Genomic DNA, 18185 nt, shown 5'->3' with positions numbered 1-18185 from the left:
TTCTGGCCTGAACTGGGCAGATAGCCCTGACCCGCAATGTCTTAAACTCTCTGAAAGGAAATCCATTTGCTGATAAAAGAGATACATGGAAGAGATAAGGAAGAGAATGTTTTATTTACTGCCTCCTTTTCTTCCTGACTCTAGGTTTAGTCAAGGTACTAAAGAGCTGGCGACTGGACCCTACTCCTCCTGTTCTAAAATTTTATCCTCGGAACTCAAGCCCAACCATAATTACACTGGGTATTGCTTTCTAATTGTTTTATCTGTATTAGTTTTCTTTCCCCAACGTAACAGGACTGAGGGCTTTTTGGGGACAGGTTTTTGACTTACTTTTCCATTTTCAAAATATCTTTTGGAAAGATTAAAGAGGTATTTAATTTCCATAATTTATATTCTTCCTGTTGCCATGATAAATATAACTGAATTTTTATCGTGATTCATATATTAAATAGATAATCACCTACTTAGTGCATTGATATTGCTGCCTACTCTCTGGAAGAAATATCTATGGATCAACGTCTTCCTCCACTTCAGTTTTTACTCTTCCTAGTTAAATGCTGAGGTCTTTTCAACCTCCTTATGTGCTGGGAAGCTTAGAGTCTCCAATTTGAGGCTTCCCATTTCAAATATGGTAACACTGTGGCACTTGTGTCAACCACAGCCTATGAGCCTATTGGAATGGAGACATGGCTCTCCCACTCTGTTCCTAATTGGGTAGGGCAAAGGAGACATTTCCTTGGAACAAAATTTATTTCTGAAAGGTAATGACGGGCTTGGTGGTGGGGATTGACCATTGAGAGACTGTTGACCACAAGCAGATGGAGGCTGGAGCCTGGGAGGTGGGACTTGAGGAGATTCCAGTTTTGGGTTGGAATTGATGACCTCTACTGTCCTTTCAATGTTTTAGGATTTCGTGATAAGTGACAAGGTGGAATAGGGTGGGAACAGGTAGCTGATAACTGGGTAATTTTAGCCCAGTGCCTTTCCTCGGGGGAGAATCTTAATACCTGCCCAGGAGTAAACGGTAAAAGCTGGAGAGTGAGCTTTAAATTTAGTGATTTATCAGTGCAAATAGGGAGCTGATAAAAATGCCTGTTAGGTCCAGCATGCACTTTGAATATCTTATTCGTCTTTGTTTTGATCTAAGTAGCTACTCAATGTATTCGTTATTTAAATGATAGATTGTAGTTTAAATCATCTCTGCCTGAAGTCAAGTCCTTTATTTTTAGAACTTCCCTGTAGGCATTGTAAGTATGGCACAGGCTCTCTGCAAAGTTCAGAGGCACATAAATATTGTCTTTGAGTGTCTCTGGGCCTCGTCAAAGAGTCTAACAATCTGGGCTCCGTCTTCCAAAATGTGTTTTCTAGAAAATAACTGTGTGTCAGCATGAATAAGCCCAGGTGGATGTGATGAGGAGTTTCAGTTTAAGGCAAGAGAAGGAAGCCCCGGCTGCTGGGTTCACAGAGGCAGGAGGTGAGGAGAGGTTTTGGAGCCTCTGTCTTGGTGTGCAGATCTTCTAGACTCCAGCTGCTGCTGGATGACTGCATGTTAAGTAGGAGTGTGTTAAGTTGATTCTCTGTGCTGGAGCCCAGTTTCTCGGGGGTCTGCTCCTGAGTGAGTGGCCCGAATATCTTTGGAAGTTCTTGGAAGCTTGACGGAAGATGAAGAAACAGACCACCAGCATTTGAGGTTCCCATAGATATGCTCTGAAGGTAGCATCCGTGATGATCTGTGTGACCCCACACTCATTGGAAGGATTCCCTCCTGTGGGCATGGGAGGCGTGTGTGAGATTGGAAAAGCATCAATCATATTGTCTTAGAATGAAGGGGAGTTTCCTTGTGGGACTTCCTCTCCAAGTGATCTGCTGAGAAATTTTTTTTCTATTCAGATTGACAAAAAAGAAGGTCATTAATTTGCCAAACTCAGCTCATAGAGCCCCTGACCACAGACACAATAATCACGGAAACCAGAAGTGTCCAGAAGTTTCCGCCATACATGCATTCATCAGAGTCAGCAGAAACAGGTGATTAAGCCCTTGACCTCTTGTGGTTGTGCTCCCTGCCCTCCACTGCTTTCCATCTTCACTGGTCACTTGTTTTTTGTCCTTCCCTCCTTAGTCTGCTGCACAGAGGACCCAGATCTGATCCCACTTAGTTACACCTCTGCCCAGGCACCCAGTGGTGCTGTGTAGGTGGCACCTCTGCCAACCAGGCCTGATGCATAGTGTGGTGGTGAGTACCCAGGTGACGAGACCAGGCAGACCAGGATCAAAACAAGTTGTGTGCACTTAAGTGAGACATTTTATTTCTTCATATGGAAAACGGAAATGATGAGAATTTGTGGTGGAGGGGTTCATAGCATGGACTCTGGCACCAAACTGCCTGGTTTTAATTCTGGCCCAGAGCTGCTAACTGTGTGACTTTGGGCAAGTCACTTGACTTTTGCCTCAGTTGCCTCATCTGTAAAATGAAGATGTCAATAGTACCTGTCTCACCACGATGTTGGGAGGAGTAAATGACTCACATGTGTCAAAAGTTTAGTATAGTGCAAGGCACACCCTAAATGCTTTGTAAGTTTTTGCTCTATCTAGTTAAAGGAGCATGACATGATAAAATGGATATAGAACTCTCAGGCATAGTATAGGCTCAATACGTTTTAGCTTGTTTGCTTGTAACCTTGGCAGAAAGTAAACTCTGATTATTCTTCCTGATTTCCCATTTTCCCATTTCAAAGCTTTTAGGATCAAAACCACCAGCAAATACTTGTTGCCATCTAGCAAGGAAATAGACTTTTGAGTCCTGGTGCTGGGTTTCACTAGTTGTGGGATTGGATCCTGAGTCTTAGCTTTTTTATATCTGGACATTGAGGATTATGATGCCTGGAGGGTGGGCAGAGTATGTATTATTATCTCACTTTGTGGATGAGCAAACTGAGGCTCAGAGTTAAAGAGATCTGCCCACAGTCAGTCACAAGATTAGTGAACAGCTGACTGGAGCCCTAAGCACTTCGGACCATGGCTGGGATTGTCCAGGAGACCTTCTGTTATTTCAACTGCTGCTCTGACATAACAGTTTTCCTTCCTCACTTTGAAAATCCAGACATCTTTCTTAAAAGAGTCTTTATTGGGGGGTTGTCCTCAGTTGGGAAGATTTCTGCTGCTTACATAAAAGCATTGTGTTCTTTTAGCCCCCTCTTAATTGCACTACTTGAGACTTTTTTTCTGCAAATGCATTGAACTATTTAACTATGCAGTTCACTAAGCTATATTTAGTGAAAATTGTACATAGTAAAATTTCAGGGCATCCTTCTTATGTCTTGGTGTTGTAGCTCTGTTCTTTGATACCAATTGTAATGGGAAGATAATGTAACTTTCATGTTTTGTTTGATTTACCTCTCTTTGCAGGTACCTTTTGTAGGGTGTGAAAAGTTGTAAAGAAAAATCTTGTTTTGTGAAGGAGTTAGTGCTGCTTAAAAACATGGTGTTGGATGCCATGGAAAAGCTATTTAAAGCTGTGAATGATGATGGTCCGTTGAGAATGATTGAGATTGTGCTAAAATTCATTTTACAGCTAGATGGTGAATTATAGCAATTACCCCTAAATTTAAATGACAGAATTTGTGATTGTAGCTTAAAAACTTGTCATGTCGAGATACTGGCTAGTATTAGTTACACATTTTAATTTATTATTTAAATTGGTCAACTCAAAAGAAACTTCTTTCTCATCACTATTTTCAACTCTTGATGAGTTATAACCAATGATCCTGTTTGGGTAAAACTATTTGCAAAGGACTGCTTCAGTTGAAAAAATGGGCCTTTTAAATATGGAACAATCTGTGCTACAAGCATTTTGTTAGAGAACTGGTGGTCCAACCCACTCTGGTAGGGAGCCACAGGCAAGCCCAGGAACAAGGTCTCCTCTAGAGCATAAACAAGTATGTTTAATAATTTCATGGTAGGGACATGATTAAGAATTTCTTAATTATTAGAGTTTTTGCTCCCCTTTCCTTCTTAAAGAGTCTCAGTTATACATCTCTGTTCCAAATCACTTGTGATGTGAAAACCTAGGCTCAGAGAGGTTAAGTAATTTGCCCAAGATTACATAGCTCATGAGTGCTGGAGCCTTAGATTTCCAGAATCTCTAGATTACGATCTTTAAGAGAAATTTTAGAAACCTTTTTCTAACTTAAATGAAGACTTCCAGATTGATATTTTGCCAGCTCTCCAGTCATTTCTAGTTATCTGGCTATAAATTAGCAAGCCAACCTCATTAAGAATTTTATGATGAGGTTTCTTTTTAGAGAATGTGGCAGATTTGAGGTAATTAAGAGTGAATCTCGCTATCTGTCCCTTCTTAAGAAGTTAAGGGATAAGCAAGCATAAAGCCACTTGATGCACAAATGCATGTTTGAATGGAACGAGAGGAAGTAAGCATTGCTCATTTATTAAGCACCTGCTTCATGCATGGCAAGCTGTGTTCTTTCACACATGCTATGTCGACACCCCTGACATCTGTAAAGTGTGGGTCCTTTTCAGGATTTATTGTTACCTTATGAAGCAGGTGTTTCTTCACCTCCCAGAAAAGGCAGCAGAAGCCCGGGGAGTTTTTAATTGGTCCAGTGCCGGGAATCAAAGTGTGAAGCAAGTCTTGAATTCAGCTTCTGATTCCAAGACTCCTGGCCCCCCCCGGCTAATGTTTCATAATGTTTCTTTATGTTTATATGCAATATAAATCTCCAATTGGATGGCTGGGAAGTGCTTTTGGCTGGCTTTGTTGCTTCAGCTGTCTGAAAGGAATGGCTTTCATAAACACAGAGCGGGAATTGGATTTTCACTTTGAGATCATTCATATTACAGAAGTGGGAAAGGTCATTACCATGGGAATCCCATTAATCCCCAAAGCAGTGGGTCCTAAATGAGTTGACCTGCCTTAGACAGTTACATTTCTTTCTTCTTGGTACTTAATACCAAATTAACACAAATGCCTGTTTTATTTTTAAGAAAAATTTTGTGAGTGAAAATTAAGGACTCAAAAGAGGAAAAATAAAGACTTACCCATAAACCCATTATTCTTAAACAATTATTGTTATTTCTTTTTTTTTAATTGTGGTAAAATACGTAAACATAAAGTTTAGCATTTTAACCATTTTTAAGTGTACATTCCAGTGGTGTTAATTATATTCACCTTTCGCAACCATCACCATCATCCATCGCCGAAACTTACTCATTTTCTCTATCTGAAACTGTACCCATTAAACAGTAACTCTCCATTCCGCCCTTCTCCAAGCCCCTTGAAACCACCACTTGCTCTTGTGTCTATGAATTTGGCTACTCTAGGGACCTCACATAAGTGGAATCATCATTTGTTTTTTTGTGACTGGCTTATTTCACTCAGCATAATGTCTTCAAGGTCCATCCATGTTGTAGCATGGGTCAGAATTTCCTTCTTTTTAAAGGCTGAATAATATTCCACTGTGTGTATATACTACATTTTGCTTATCCATTCTTCTGTCAGTGGACACTTGGGTTGCTTCCACCTTTTGGCTATTGTGAGTAATGCTGCTATGAACATGGGTATTCGAATATCTGTTCGAGTGCCTGCTTTCACTCCTTTTGTATATATACCCAGAAGTGGGATGGCTGGATCATGTGGTAATTCTATGTTTATGTTTTTGAGGAACCATCGTGCTCTTTTCCACAGCGGTTGCACCAATTTTGGTTCCTACCAGCAATGGCGCAAGGATTCCAATTTCCCTACATCCTAGCCCCACTTGTTATTTTCTGTGTTTTGATAATGGCCATCTTAATGAGTGTGAAGCATGTCCTATTGTGGTTTTGATTTGCAATTCCCTAATGATTAGTGATGTTGAGCATCCTTTTGTGTGCTTATTGTTTGTGTTGTACAAAATAGTATATTCTTCCAGTGTTTTACTTCTGCTTCTGGTTAATTTTTCATGAATGTAATCATGGTCTACACATGAATATGTTCAGTATATTTTGTATTTTCCACAACCATCACCATCAACAGGGTTAGTGTTACAACAAAGAGTGAAGTATGTATATTTCAGACTTACCTCATTGGTGACGTATTTAGTGATGATTCCCACCATCTACAATTCTCAGCCTTAGGAACCCCAGATGACTGGGATTTTAGCAGCCATCTGTAACACCACAGGGTCATGCACACCATGAATACTCTTCTGGATTTTCAGTAGAAGCCTCTGGGGTTTATTACAGATTGAAGGCAGCCTCAGTTAAGGGTAGTTACAACTTTTCTTTAGATGCTGATGCCCAGAGATTAGGGGACAACCTATTTGTGATGCGGATGACCGTGTAACTTGGGCCCTTCAACGAATGGGTTAATTGCACCGCATGGATTTCTAAGCGGAAAAACAGTATTTGTGGGATGATCCTACCCTTCTTCCCCAGGAATGGTGTTGTTCTAAACTTCCTTTTGTCTTTTATTCGGAACCCGGAGTACATTTTTTATAAAAACAATGTTACTGGGGTGATCATTTCCCAGACTCTCCGTAAAGGCCAAGTAACCCCCATGTGGATTGATTGGAGCCACTAAGGCGTGTTGGGAAGGTCAGGTTGATGTGGTCTGCCCTGGCTTTGCCTGATCCTGTGCCTGTGAGCATGCTGTGCCACCTGTCAAGTCTGCGTCCTCGTCCATATAATGGGGATAAAAGTGGCTAGCATGCATTGTTGCTGAGAAAAGTAAATGAAGTGATTAATGAGGGTATTAGTTTCCTAAGCTATGAATTTGGTGTTTTAAAACAACAGTAATTTATTTTTTCCCAGTTCTGAGGCTAGAAGTCCAAAATCAGTACCATTCGCCCCAAATGAAGGTGCTGGCAAGACCATACTCCCTCCCAAAACTCTCAGGGAGAGTTCCTTCTTTGCCTCTCCCAGCTTCTGGAGTAAGAGAGGCAAACTCTTTGTTCTACTCATCTTAGATTTTTCAGTTGGGGCCCTGTGCATTAGACTACCAAAAGACAGATCAACATGATATAAGCATGCAAATTTTATTTAGTAAGATTTACATGTACATTAGAGCCCTCATGAGAAAAACAAAGGCTCAAAGAAGCAGTGAGGGCTGAAAACTTACACTGGTTTGGACAAAGCATAGTCAGCTGTGAAAACATGACAGGGCAAAGGGGTTTGGGCTAGGGCAGTTAATCGTGGAGAAGTGATAGGAAGACAGGGATTAGTTTAACAAGGTTTGATTGTATAGGTTTCTCTCAGCCTCGATGCCCCATCTCTGGTGATAACGTTTCTTTCCTCCTGCTACAGGAAGATCACCTTTTGCATGGTTTTATTTCCTGCTTTCAGGAATAAAATGAAGGTCAGACTGCCCTTCTTGCATCTGCTGTTTCACTATCTGTAACACCAAATAGTCCTGTGTGAAAGTGGCATATTTTGGGGTGGCCTATTCTGCCAGCCTATACCAGCATTCCTTGGCTCACGGATGCATCGCTCCAATCTCTGCCTCTGTGGTCATGTTATTTTCTCCTTTTCTGTGCATATCTTCCTCATTAGGGCCTGGGAATATCTTTGAGGGTCATTTTTTAGCCTTCTGCAATGAGCAATCATAGCAATAGTATCGTCTGCTAATATTTTTATGGAATGGGAGTATTTTGAAGTTCTTTACATAGATCACTACAGGTCGTGGGATGGAGCAGGGGACACTGGTGGTCTGGCTGTAGAGTTATGACCTTAACCACTGCACTGTGAGCATTTGAACCCCCAGTATAGTGCCTGTCTAGAGAGAAGCCCAGTACATACTCACTTATTATATTTCTAAGAATTTTGTGCTGTGCCACCTTGCCTCTCATTCAGTTTTATGCTAATGTACTTTGGTCCAACCTTTCTTCTTTTTTTTTCTTCGGTGGGTCTAATTGTGTGTGCACTGGTAGCCTGTTGAGTTTTGCAGGGTTGGGATTTGGAATCAGAGGCTCTGATGAGACAATAGGACATCACACCAAATATTTTGGATTAATTACACTTAGAGAATTCCCTTTCTTAGGGCTCCTGTGAGAGTGGTTGAGCTCTACTGTCCCCATGGAGCCAGCAATGATCCCTTCTGAGACAAACCAGTGTCATTTCCAACATTTCCCTGGTGTGTTCTGTAATCTTACTTTGGACAATGGCTATGAATAGGAGCCGTGCATTTATTTTTCTTAAATTGCTTGCTCCATGGAAACTCTGACCAACTCCAGTTTCTTTCTGCAGGATTCCTGGGTGTTGCTGCCATTGCATGCCTCAACATGGTGGAGGTTTGGTAGCCTGTAAAGTTGCTGATTTCACCCTGCCATTTCTGGTTCTAGAAGAGGTTCATTAGGTTAATTCAACAAGTATGTGTTTATAGGGTACCTAGCTTGTGCCGGCCTCTGAGGGGCTTACAATAGACTCGAGCTAAGTAGGCAGGGGTAAAGTATTGATTATGGTTATTCAGTGGGCACCAGGCTTGAATGGGCATCAGAACCACCTGGAGGGCTTGTTAGAACACAGATTGCTGGTCCACCCCCAGTTTCTGATTCAGCAAGTCTGAGGTGAAGTGCAAGAATTATGATATTGATGCTGCCTGTCCAGGGGCCATACACCCTGAGAACCACTGTGCAGTGAAATGGAGGACAGAGTAGCTAACTTAACTGGAAGTCAGGAAGGTGCGTTTCCCAGCTGGGCTTAGTGGATGAGTGGGATTTTGCTAGATAGACAAAAGAAGAAGGGGCATTCCAAGCAAAGAGGGTATGTGTGAGGATGGGTCGTGATTTTGGAGAGGTGGCTTGTGGGTAGACAGCAAAGAAAGGGAAAAGATGGAAAACAAAGTTTAGGAGGAGTTTTCAGTTGGGGGCACAGGAATCTTGGGTTTCTGTACAGGTGTAGTCATGTCTATGGAAGGCTATTGGTGTCCTTTGGCAAAGAGTTGCTGAACCAGGCAAGGCGCTTCCACCTTCTTCTGTGTCGGAACCTCACAGTGGGTCTGGAGGCTGCATGTACATGTGTGATAGAAATATTGAGAGCTGGAAGCAAGAAAAAGTGGCTGTATCTCACCTTCCATCTCTCCCAGCTTCTAACATGGGCTTTCTACTCAACAAAGTGAGCTTTGTCCTGTGCTTCCACCCAGCAGCGGGCTCCAGGAGGCCTATTTCTTGCAGAGAGAGGGCGGCTCAGCTCCACCAGCAGCAACCATGCTGCAGACCTCCAGGCGCGGGCTCTGCAGTTCAGAATCCTGGAGGCTTTGAGGTCTGTGGTTGTATCAAAATTCAAATCAAAATGATTTTTTACTTTCTTTCTACCTTGTAATTTAACATTTTTGATGGCTGCATTCCTCGCCCTGAGGAATTAGTGGCTTATCTTTAGAACCTTAGAAGCAAGAACCTAGAATTTGCAAACTGTCTCTTGTTAAACCAGTTTGGTTGGATAATTGCCTTTTCAGTTGAAAACAGTTTTTACTTTTATTAGTTGCGGGTTTGCATTACCTTTTGGGACCAACATCTTTGCTTCTACAGTCGGTGAGTCTGTACTGAATTTTACCTTTTAGAGTGGAAGGAACTGGGGGTGGGGTGGGAGGAGGAGGGTGGGGAAAGAGCAGCTTGTGAAATACAGGAGGTTCCCCCCCACCCACCCCTGCAGAAATGTCTCTCTGTTGCAATCCTTTGTGGGACATGCTGGGACCTCTTTTTTGTAGGTAGGTCTGGTTTGATTGTAAAGAAACAACCAACAGGTGTGATTCCTGTATGAGAGATTCCTTTAAAACAAAATCAGAATTCGCTCTTCCAGTAGAGGTGTGGTCTGGTTTCTAAGGAGCTAATTTTGGCAGTTTGATTCTCCTGCTAAAGACCATGAAGGAATGAGGACTACTGAGAGTGTGAGAGCTTGGGGGTCACCCTCTTGGATGGCTGTGCTGTAGTGATTAAGAGTTTGTACTTTGCATCATGGTAGCTTTGGAACTCAAAAGGAAGACTGTATGAAAAGAGGCATCTGAGATAGTAAGAAAACTGATTAAGAGATCATTAAAGCAGCCTTTTTTAATGGGTAAGTTGTCTAGGCTTGAACCCCAGCTCTGAAGTTTGGTCAAGTGGCTTCTCTGAGCCTCAGTTTCCTCACCTGTAAAATGGGTATAATATAGTTCATCTATTTCATAGGGTCCTTATGAAGATTAAATGAGTTAATATTTGTGAAGTGTTTAAAATAGTTCCTGGTGCATGGTATGTATGTATGCGGGGTCTTCAAAAAGTTCATGGAAAGATTTATGTTATCATTTAATTGTATTTTTCCACGAACTTTTTGAAGTACCTTCATATGTATGGAACATATATATAGCACGTGTGTAAGTGTTTATTAAACAAAATAAGTGGCTTTCTAGAAGTTAAGAATGCTATTGAAAAAGAGTAAATGTTTAACTTTGCTGACTTTTTAGTACAGAGCTGTTAGCCCTCTGGAAACCCTTTTTCCTCACAGTCTTTAATGTCTAGTCTTATGTGGTTTATTCTAGAACAGAGTTTCCCCTGTGTTTAGAAAAAATGGTCTTAGACTTTGGAAAAGAAGAGAAGATCCTGAGAGTTCTCCTCAGAATTTAGTCCCTGAAGTTAAATATTTTGGAAAAATAAAACAGGAAGGGTCTTGCAGAGAACTGTGTTCACGGTTTTCAAACTGTGGTCATGAGCCGTTTGTTACTTTATTTAGTGCTGTTGTGACAACATTAAAAAAACTGCAGTAGAATAAAAAAAATTTAGTGCATCTTACATAATAAGGTAAGTGTCTTGTAAAACATTGTTTTGATTACATACCTGGATGTTTGTGTCGCAGGTTGCTGGGGTCTGTGGTTTATCACTTGGTGTAACATGCCTTCCCCCTTTGTGTCCAATGGCTGGGACAGTGTCTCTCTTGTCTATTTTTGCCTGCTGGTTACAACTGATTTTTCAAATGGATTCTCAAATTAGATTTTCTTTTTTTTTTAAATTAAAAAAATTTTTATTATTGAATCATAATTGATTATACATATTTTTGGGATTCAATGTTGACATCTGTTGATCAAATCAATATTACTAGTATGTGTATTGTTACAAATTGTACTTATTCTTTATGCCTCTTGTCCAATCTCTGCCTATCCCCCCTCCCTCTATCCTCCCACCACTGATAACCCTAGATTTCTTCTCTCCTTCTGAAAGAGTAATGGTTACTCTGTTGATTTGTTGCCTAGATGATCTGTCCAATGCTGAGAGGTGTGTTCAGTTCCCCCAATATTATCATAGAGCAGATGCTTCTTCTGTCACTCTGGAATGGGCTTTGTGGAAAGAGACATCCTCTTTTCTTTGGTCTCTGCTGGTGACTCTCCTTGTGTCAATGTACTCCAATGGCTGGCGGACCATCTGCATGGTGGTTTTGATGTCTAGCCACTTTTGTGGCAGCCATTGTTACTGTGGTGGGCCACACACATGGATGTAATGTTTTGGCATGCTCCTTGGCACTGGTGGTATGCCTGGTTGTGGGGGAGGTCTGGTCTCTGGTTTGATGCCCCGAGCCCGTGGGTGGAGCTATGTGGAACTGGCGGTGTGCCTGGTTGTGGGTGGGTGGGGGGTCTGCCCTAGGCCCCCAGGAGGGGCCCCGAGGCATTGGCAGTGTGCCTGGTTGTGGGTGGGGAAATTAGATTTTCTTAAAAATATTTTTCCTTTGCCCAAGCAACCAGGTGTAAGCTTAGGGTTTTAATAATTTAGAAATGTTTCCTTTGTATTATTAAATTTTCCCTTACTGCCTGCAGTGATTTGAATACTTCCCCCAAAGTGCATGTGTTGGAATCTTAATCCCCAAAGCAACAGTATTGGAAGGTAGGACCTTTAAGAGGTGATTAGGTCATGAGGGCTGCCTTCGCAAATGGATTAATGTCATTATCATGGGAGTGGGCTTGTTATAAAGGTGAATTTGACCCTCTTTGCTCTTGCCCTCTCTTGCCCTTCTGTCTTCTGCCATGTGATGATACAGCACAAAGGCCCTCACCAGATGTCAGTGCCAGCTCTTGGACTTCCCAGCCTCCAGAACTGTGAGCCAAATAAGCATCTATTCTTTATAAATTACCCAGTCTGTGGTCTTCTGTTATAGCGGTAGAAAATGGACTAAGACACTGTTCTTCTCTTCTTGGAACTTTGGTGAATTTTGGGGTTGCATGTGATCAGTCTAGGATCAGGGATCCTGACCCAGGATGTTTAGGGATGTCACATACAACTGAGAGAAGCATGCCTTGGTGACCTAATTCTTTGTTAAGATTGATCAAATCCTTTTGTAGTTTGGACTCTGTGCCAGGCACATAGTGTTTATAAATACTACTCATGTGATTTTCATAGTAGTATGATACTATTATTATCATACCCTTTTTACAGATGAGGAAAACTGAGGCTTTGACTTGGCTGGGTGGCTTGTAGGTAGCAGAGCAAGGATGGGAGCCAGGCAGTCTGGCTATAGAGTCAGTGCTGGAAATCCCTGTGCTAGGCTGTGTCTCAGGCCAATTTTTGAATGTTATAAGAAGGTAATAATTTTAATTGAGGCTTTCTATATATTGCTAAGAAGCTTCAGTGATCTGAATCCCTGGTGCTTTTCAAACTGCTCAATCTGGGTTTCCTAGGACTTAGTTTCCTAGGGCTGTCCTAACAAAGTTCAACTGGGTGTCTTAAAAAGCAGAAATTTATTCTCTCACTGTTCTGAGGACAGAAGTCCAAACTCATGGTGTCAGCAGAGTTGGTTACTTTTGAGATTCTATGTAGAACCCTTCTTTGCCTTTTCATAATTTCTGGTGATTGCTGTCCATCTTTGGCACTTTTGGACTTGCCGCTACATCACTCTAGTCTCTCCTCTGTTGTCACATGGTGTTCTTCTGTGTGTCTCTGTCTTCACGTGGCTGTCTCTTCTCTTCTTGTGACACCAGTCATATGAGACTAAGAGACCACCCTACTTTAATATGTCCTCACCTTAGTTTACCTAATTACATCTGCAAGACCCAACTGTAAAACAATTTTCAAATAAGGTTGTGTTATGGGCTGAAATGTCTCCCTCCCAAATTCATATGTTGAAGCCCTAACTAGCCTTTAGTATCTCAGAATGTGACTGTATTTAGAGATAGGGCCTTTAAAGAGGTGACCAAGTTAAGATAAGACGTATGGTGGGCCCTAATCCAATCTGACTGGTATCTTTCTAAGAAGAAGAAATTTGTCAGAGACACCAGGGGTGTAAGTACACAGAGGAAAGACCAGATGAGGACACAGCAAGAAGGCAGCTGTCTGCCAGCCAAGGAGAGAGGCCTCAGAAGTCACAACCCTTCTGTCCCCTTCATCTCGGACATCCAGCTCCGAACTGTGAGACAATAAATTTCTGCTGTTCAAGCCACCCTGTCTGTGGTATATTGTTATGGCAGCCCTAGAAAACCAATACTGTTACATTCACAGATTCCAGGGGTTGGGACTTTGACATATCTTCACCCCATATCACCAGGGTTTGATTTGCAGGTTAGGAGGTCCTTTGATGACCCTGCCTCACAGGAGTGCTGCTTCTGGTCTGGGGTTACGTTGGTGGTGGAGAGTGGTTGCTTTTCATTTCTTTCTTGCCTGGGCACTAATATACGTGCTGGAAATAAATAAACACATGTCCCGTGGGCTGGGGAGGGGTCTGGAGGTGGGTATTAAGGCTGCGGTAGGTTGACTCATCTCTGAAGTCGTGCGGTCTCTAAGGGCACATGGGAACTTGCTGGTAGAAAGAACTGTCATTCCAGGTGGTGGGGCTGCCTGATGAATAGGAACTGGCGTGCGGGCTCCGCTGCAAGACAAGAGCCTCTGATTTCTATTGCTGTTAATGATGATCTTGGTGTGACAGCAGAGATGAAGCACCGGGATTGATCTGTGTCACTCTGCGCCCCTCTCCTCTCCCCCATCCCTGCTCTCTGTGACTCCCCCATGTCTCAGGGGACTGGAAGCAGCACACCTGGGGAAGGGGATGAGGCATGCTATGAAATGGCTGGTTATTTTTGCTTCCTGCCTGGGTGTGGGTGTTTGTGTTGACAGCAGCGGGGGAGCACAGTGATGGGTGCTGGAACACTTGGGTGCCTGTGGAGTGGGTGGGAAGTTGGTGCCTGAGCCAGGCAGGTGACTTGATGCTCACATGGCTCTTGGGCGGGTCCCAGGGGCTTTGCAGGACTCCAGAAGAACTGGATTTGCTTCTCTGTTCTGGGGGTATCCGCTTCTGTCCTCCATGCCACATGCAGAGGGCTTCCCCGCACCACCCCTGGTAGGACACGCCCAGCCGCATGGTGGCTCCCTAAGGGGGTGATTCTGCCTGGTGACCCCCATCTTAGCAGTTAGGGTTTAGTGGCAGTCCAGAAGAATTGTTCCATATTTTCTATCATTGAGGCGCAAATATGCCCCAATGCATTCAAATGCAAATCTTAAGGAAAATTAGGGGGCTTGTTCTGTAACACAGCTTCAATACACATCCCTCCCAGGGGTCTCAACTCTGGCAACTCTGCTAGAAATATGTGTAGAGGCCTTTGTGTTCATTATAATGTGGTGGTAGGGGCAGGGGCAGGGTGAGCTACTAGCAGTTAGCTCAGTTTGCTAAACGTCCTGCTATGCAGCACATCCAAAATGCCAGTAGTGTCCCCACTCCCCTCCCGTAGGGACAATTGGGAAATGTCTGCCCCTGGTAGGTCAGTTTGAAAAAGACTCCCTGGGGATATTGAGTCCCAGATCCCTTTAACATTGGGATCACAGATGTCCTCTAAGGGACCCACTTATCCTACAAATTTGGAAGCTCAGACTCAGGTCAACAAGCCAGAGTCATAAGTGGGTAGTTGGTTAGAATTTCCAGATGAAATTCTGTTTTTTTATTTCTCTTATCTCTTCCCTCCCCACTCCCAAGAAAAGACGAAAAGAATCTCAATCTAGGACTGTTGGGAAAATAGAATAGTTTGGTCAGGGTCCTCACCTGGGGTCCAGTTGGGTGTGGTTCAGCATCCTTTGTAAGCAAATTGTGTGTGTGTGTGTGTGTGTGTGTGTGTGGAGTTAGTGCTCATGCACACCAATGTATATTTTTAGTTTTGTTGCTATTCGTGTGTTCTTTAGAGACAGAGAGAGAGAGAGAGAGAGGGAGGGAGGGAGGGAGGGAGGGAGGGGAGAGAGAAGTAGAGAGTAGTTTGAGTGAAGCAGGCGGGCGGGTGTCTGCCTTGGGCGTCTGCCTCGGAGGCGCCCTGCACAGCCATGCTTTCTAACCTACGGGCTTCCAAGGACCTGTTTGCCGGTTACCTAGCTCATAGACCTGCGTGAAGGGGTCTGGTGACCCAGCCTGGCTTATGAAGGGTTTGTGACCCAGTCTGTGAATGGGATTGAGGGGTCCGGGAGCTCCAGACCCAGCCCTAGCTCAACAATTGGCCCAGTCTTTAGAGGATTACTGGCAGTTAAAAGAGCCTGACAACTGGTGTTTTCACATTTCACCCTGTGTAGTTTCTTAGGGCTGTGGTAGCAAAATACCACTGACAGGGTGCCTTAAAACAACAGAGATTGTTCTCTCACAGTTCAGGAGGCTCATAGTCCGAGATCAAGGTGTGGACAGGGCTGTGCTCCCTCAAAAGGCTCTAGGGTAGGATCCTTCTTCCCTCTTCCAGCTTCTGGTGGCTCCCATGTTGCAGCTGCATCAGTCCAGTCTCTGCCTCTTTCTTCATATTCCTATCTTTCCTGTGTCTGTTTCTGTCCAAATTTCCTTCTTTCGTAGGGACACCAGTCATTTGAATAGGTCCCACCCTCATCCAGTACGACCTCATCTTAACTTGATTACTTTTGCAAAGATGCTATTTCCAAATAGGGTCACATTCACAAGTTCTGGAAGTTAGGATCAATGTATCTTTTTGGGGCACACAATTCAACCCACAATACAGGACCACCCTGGGTTGCCACTCTAAAGTTCCTTCCCATGATATGATTGATGTCAGAGTTACTGCTGCCTGCATCAATTTTACTATTATCTTTCTATCCCAGATATTTGCCTGTGATCTGATTCCTGTCTGTCCCACTAGACTGTAAGCTCCAAGAAGACAGGGGACCACGACTTTACCTCATGATTGATTGTATTCCTGGTTCCTAGCCTGAGGCCTAGCTTATAGTTGGAGCTGAATAAACATTAGTCGAATAAAAAAGAAAACTTATTTTTCATTTACTTGTAGTTACGGAGGAGTGTGATCTAATTTTGAAAAGATACATGTACCTCAAAAAATTAAAAATAGAATTACCATATGATCCAGCAGTCCCACTTCTGGGTATATACACAAAAGAATTGAAAGCAGGGGCTTGAAGAGGTACTTGCACATCCATGCACATAGCATTATTTGCAATAGCCAAAGGGTGGAAGCAACTTAAGTGTCTATGGGCAAATGAATGGATAAGGAATATGTGTATATACACACAGTGGAATATGATTCAGCCTTAAAAGGAAGAAAATTTTTTAAAAACTATTTTTTAATTTTTAATTTTTAAATTTTTATTATTTTTTATATTTTAATTTATCAATATACAATGTAGTTGATTTTTGTGTCCTTTTACCAATTGCTTGTTTTCCCCACTTCCTCTCCCACTCTCCCCCCAAAAGGAAAGAAATTCTCACACATGCTACAACATGGATGAACCTTGAAGACATTATGCTAAATGGAATAAGCCAGTCACTAGAAGACAAATGCTGCCTGATTCCACTTATATGAGATCCCTAGAGTAGTCGAATTCAAGGGAGTTTGTTTTTAATGGGCACAGACTTTCAGTTTTGCAAGATGAAAAGAGTTCTGATGTTTGGTGATGTTTGTACAACAATGTGAATGTGCTTAACACCAGTGAACTGTACTCTTAAAAAGGGTCAAAATGGTAAACTTTATGCTGTGTGCATTTTACCATAATTAAAGAAAAAGATGTAGAAGAACACACACACACACACACACACACACACACACACACACACACACAAAAGCTGCAGGCATGCACACGTGCGTGTGTGTGAGCGTGTGTGAGAGAGAGAGTGTTTAGAGAGTGTGATACAGGAGAGTGTGCTACAGAGGAAAGGATGGGTGGAGAGGCAGCCCGAGCTGCCCGCTGTCTGCTGTGGAGAGAAGTAGTTGGATTGGGCAGAAAACCACCAGGGTGGCCCTCAGTGCTGGGGTTGTAATCAGAGCTCTGTCTCCCACAAGCTGAGGGACCTCGAACAAATCAATCATTTCCTTTTGCTGACATCAGCTTTTAAAAGGAGCGGGCCTAGTAACCTCTGAAGATCTTTCCAGCTCAAAAGTCTTCAGAGGTTTCAAGCATCTAACAAGGTAATGCTGGGCCGACCCTGTGGCGCACTCGGGAGAGTGCGGCGCTGGGAGCGCGGCAGTGCTCCCGCCGCGGGTTCGGATCCTATATAGGGATGGCCGGTTCGCTCGCTGGCTGAGCGCAGTGCGGCCGGTCACAAAAAGACAAAAAAAAAAACAAAAAAAAAACAAGGTAATGCTGATTTGCTGTTTTTTTTTTTTTTTTTCCACGATTCTCTACAACATGTACACTCAGTGAGTACTCTCCTAATTCTGAGGGCTCCAGAGTGTGCCTGATTTGAAGCAATCATCTTTTAGGTCAAGGATTCTCAGTGTTTGTGAATGTCATCAGTTAGTTGGCTTAAGAAGAATATATTTAAATTTTTTTTCTTGATCGTCCTTTACTCCTTAAGTTACTCAGTTGCCAGGTCTTGTAGTTTTAAAATTTCTTTGGCCCTTCATATCTTTCTTTTAAGACGTATGCTGCTTGGTCCTGTATTCTAATTATTCATGCTGATAATATCTACTGTATATAGCTAAGCTTTTTTGCATAAGTTATATCATTGAAGCCTATGTCAACACTGTGAGGTGGATACATGATCTCATTTTATAGATAAGGAAATTGAGTGCCTAAGTAGCTTGCTTGATCTTGTGGTCACCAGCTACTGAGTGACTGAGTTGGGACTGAACCTGGTTTGTTCTTAGCTATATACCATGGGATACTGCTCCAGGCCCATGCAGTCCTCATTCCTTTTCTATTCTAAGGCCCTTTATCGCGGGGATTATATCTTCTCATTTTTGGTACTGCTGAGGTCTCCAGTGCAGGGCTGTTAGAGATTAATAAAAAATTTGTTGAGGGTACTTGCTAATT

The sequence above is a fragment of the Cynocephalus volans genome, chromosome 1, assembly GCF_027409185.1.
Source record: "Cynocephalus volans isolate mCynVol1 chromosome 1, mCynVol1.pri, whole genome shotgun sequence".
Taxonomy (NCBI): Eukaryota; Metazoa; Chordata; class Mammalia; order Dermoptera; family Cynocephalidae; genus Cynocephalus; species Cynocephalus volans.
This window is presented reverse-complemented; position numbering follows the sequence as displayed.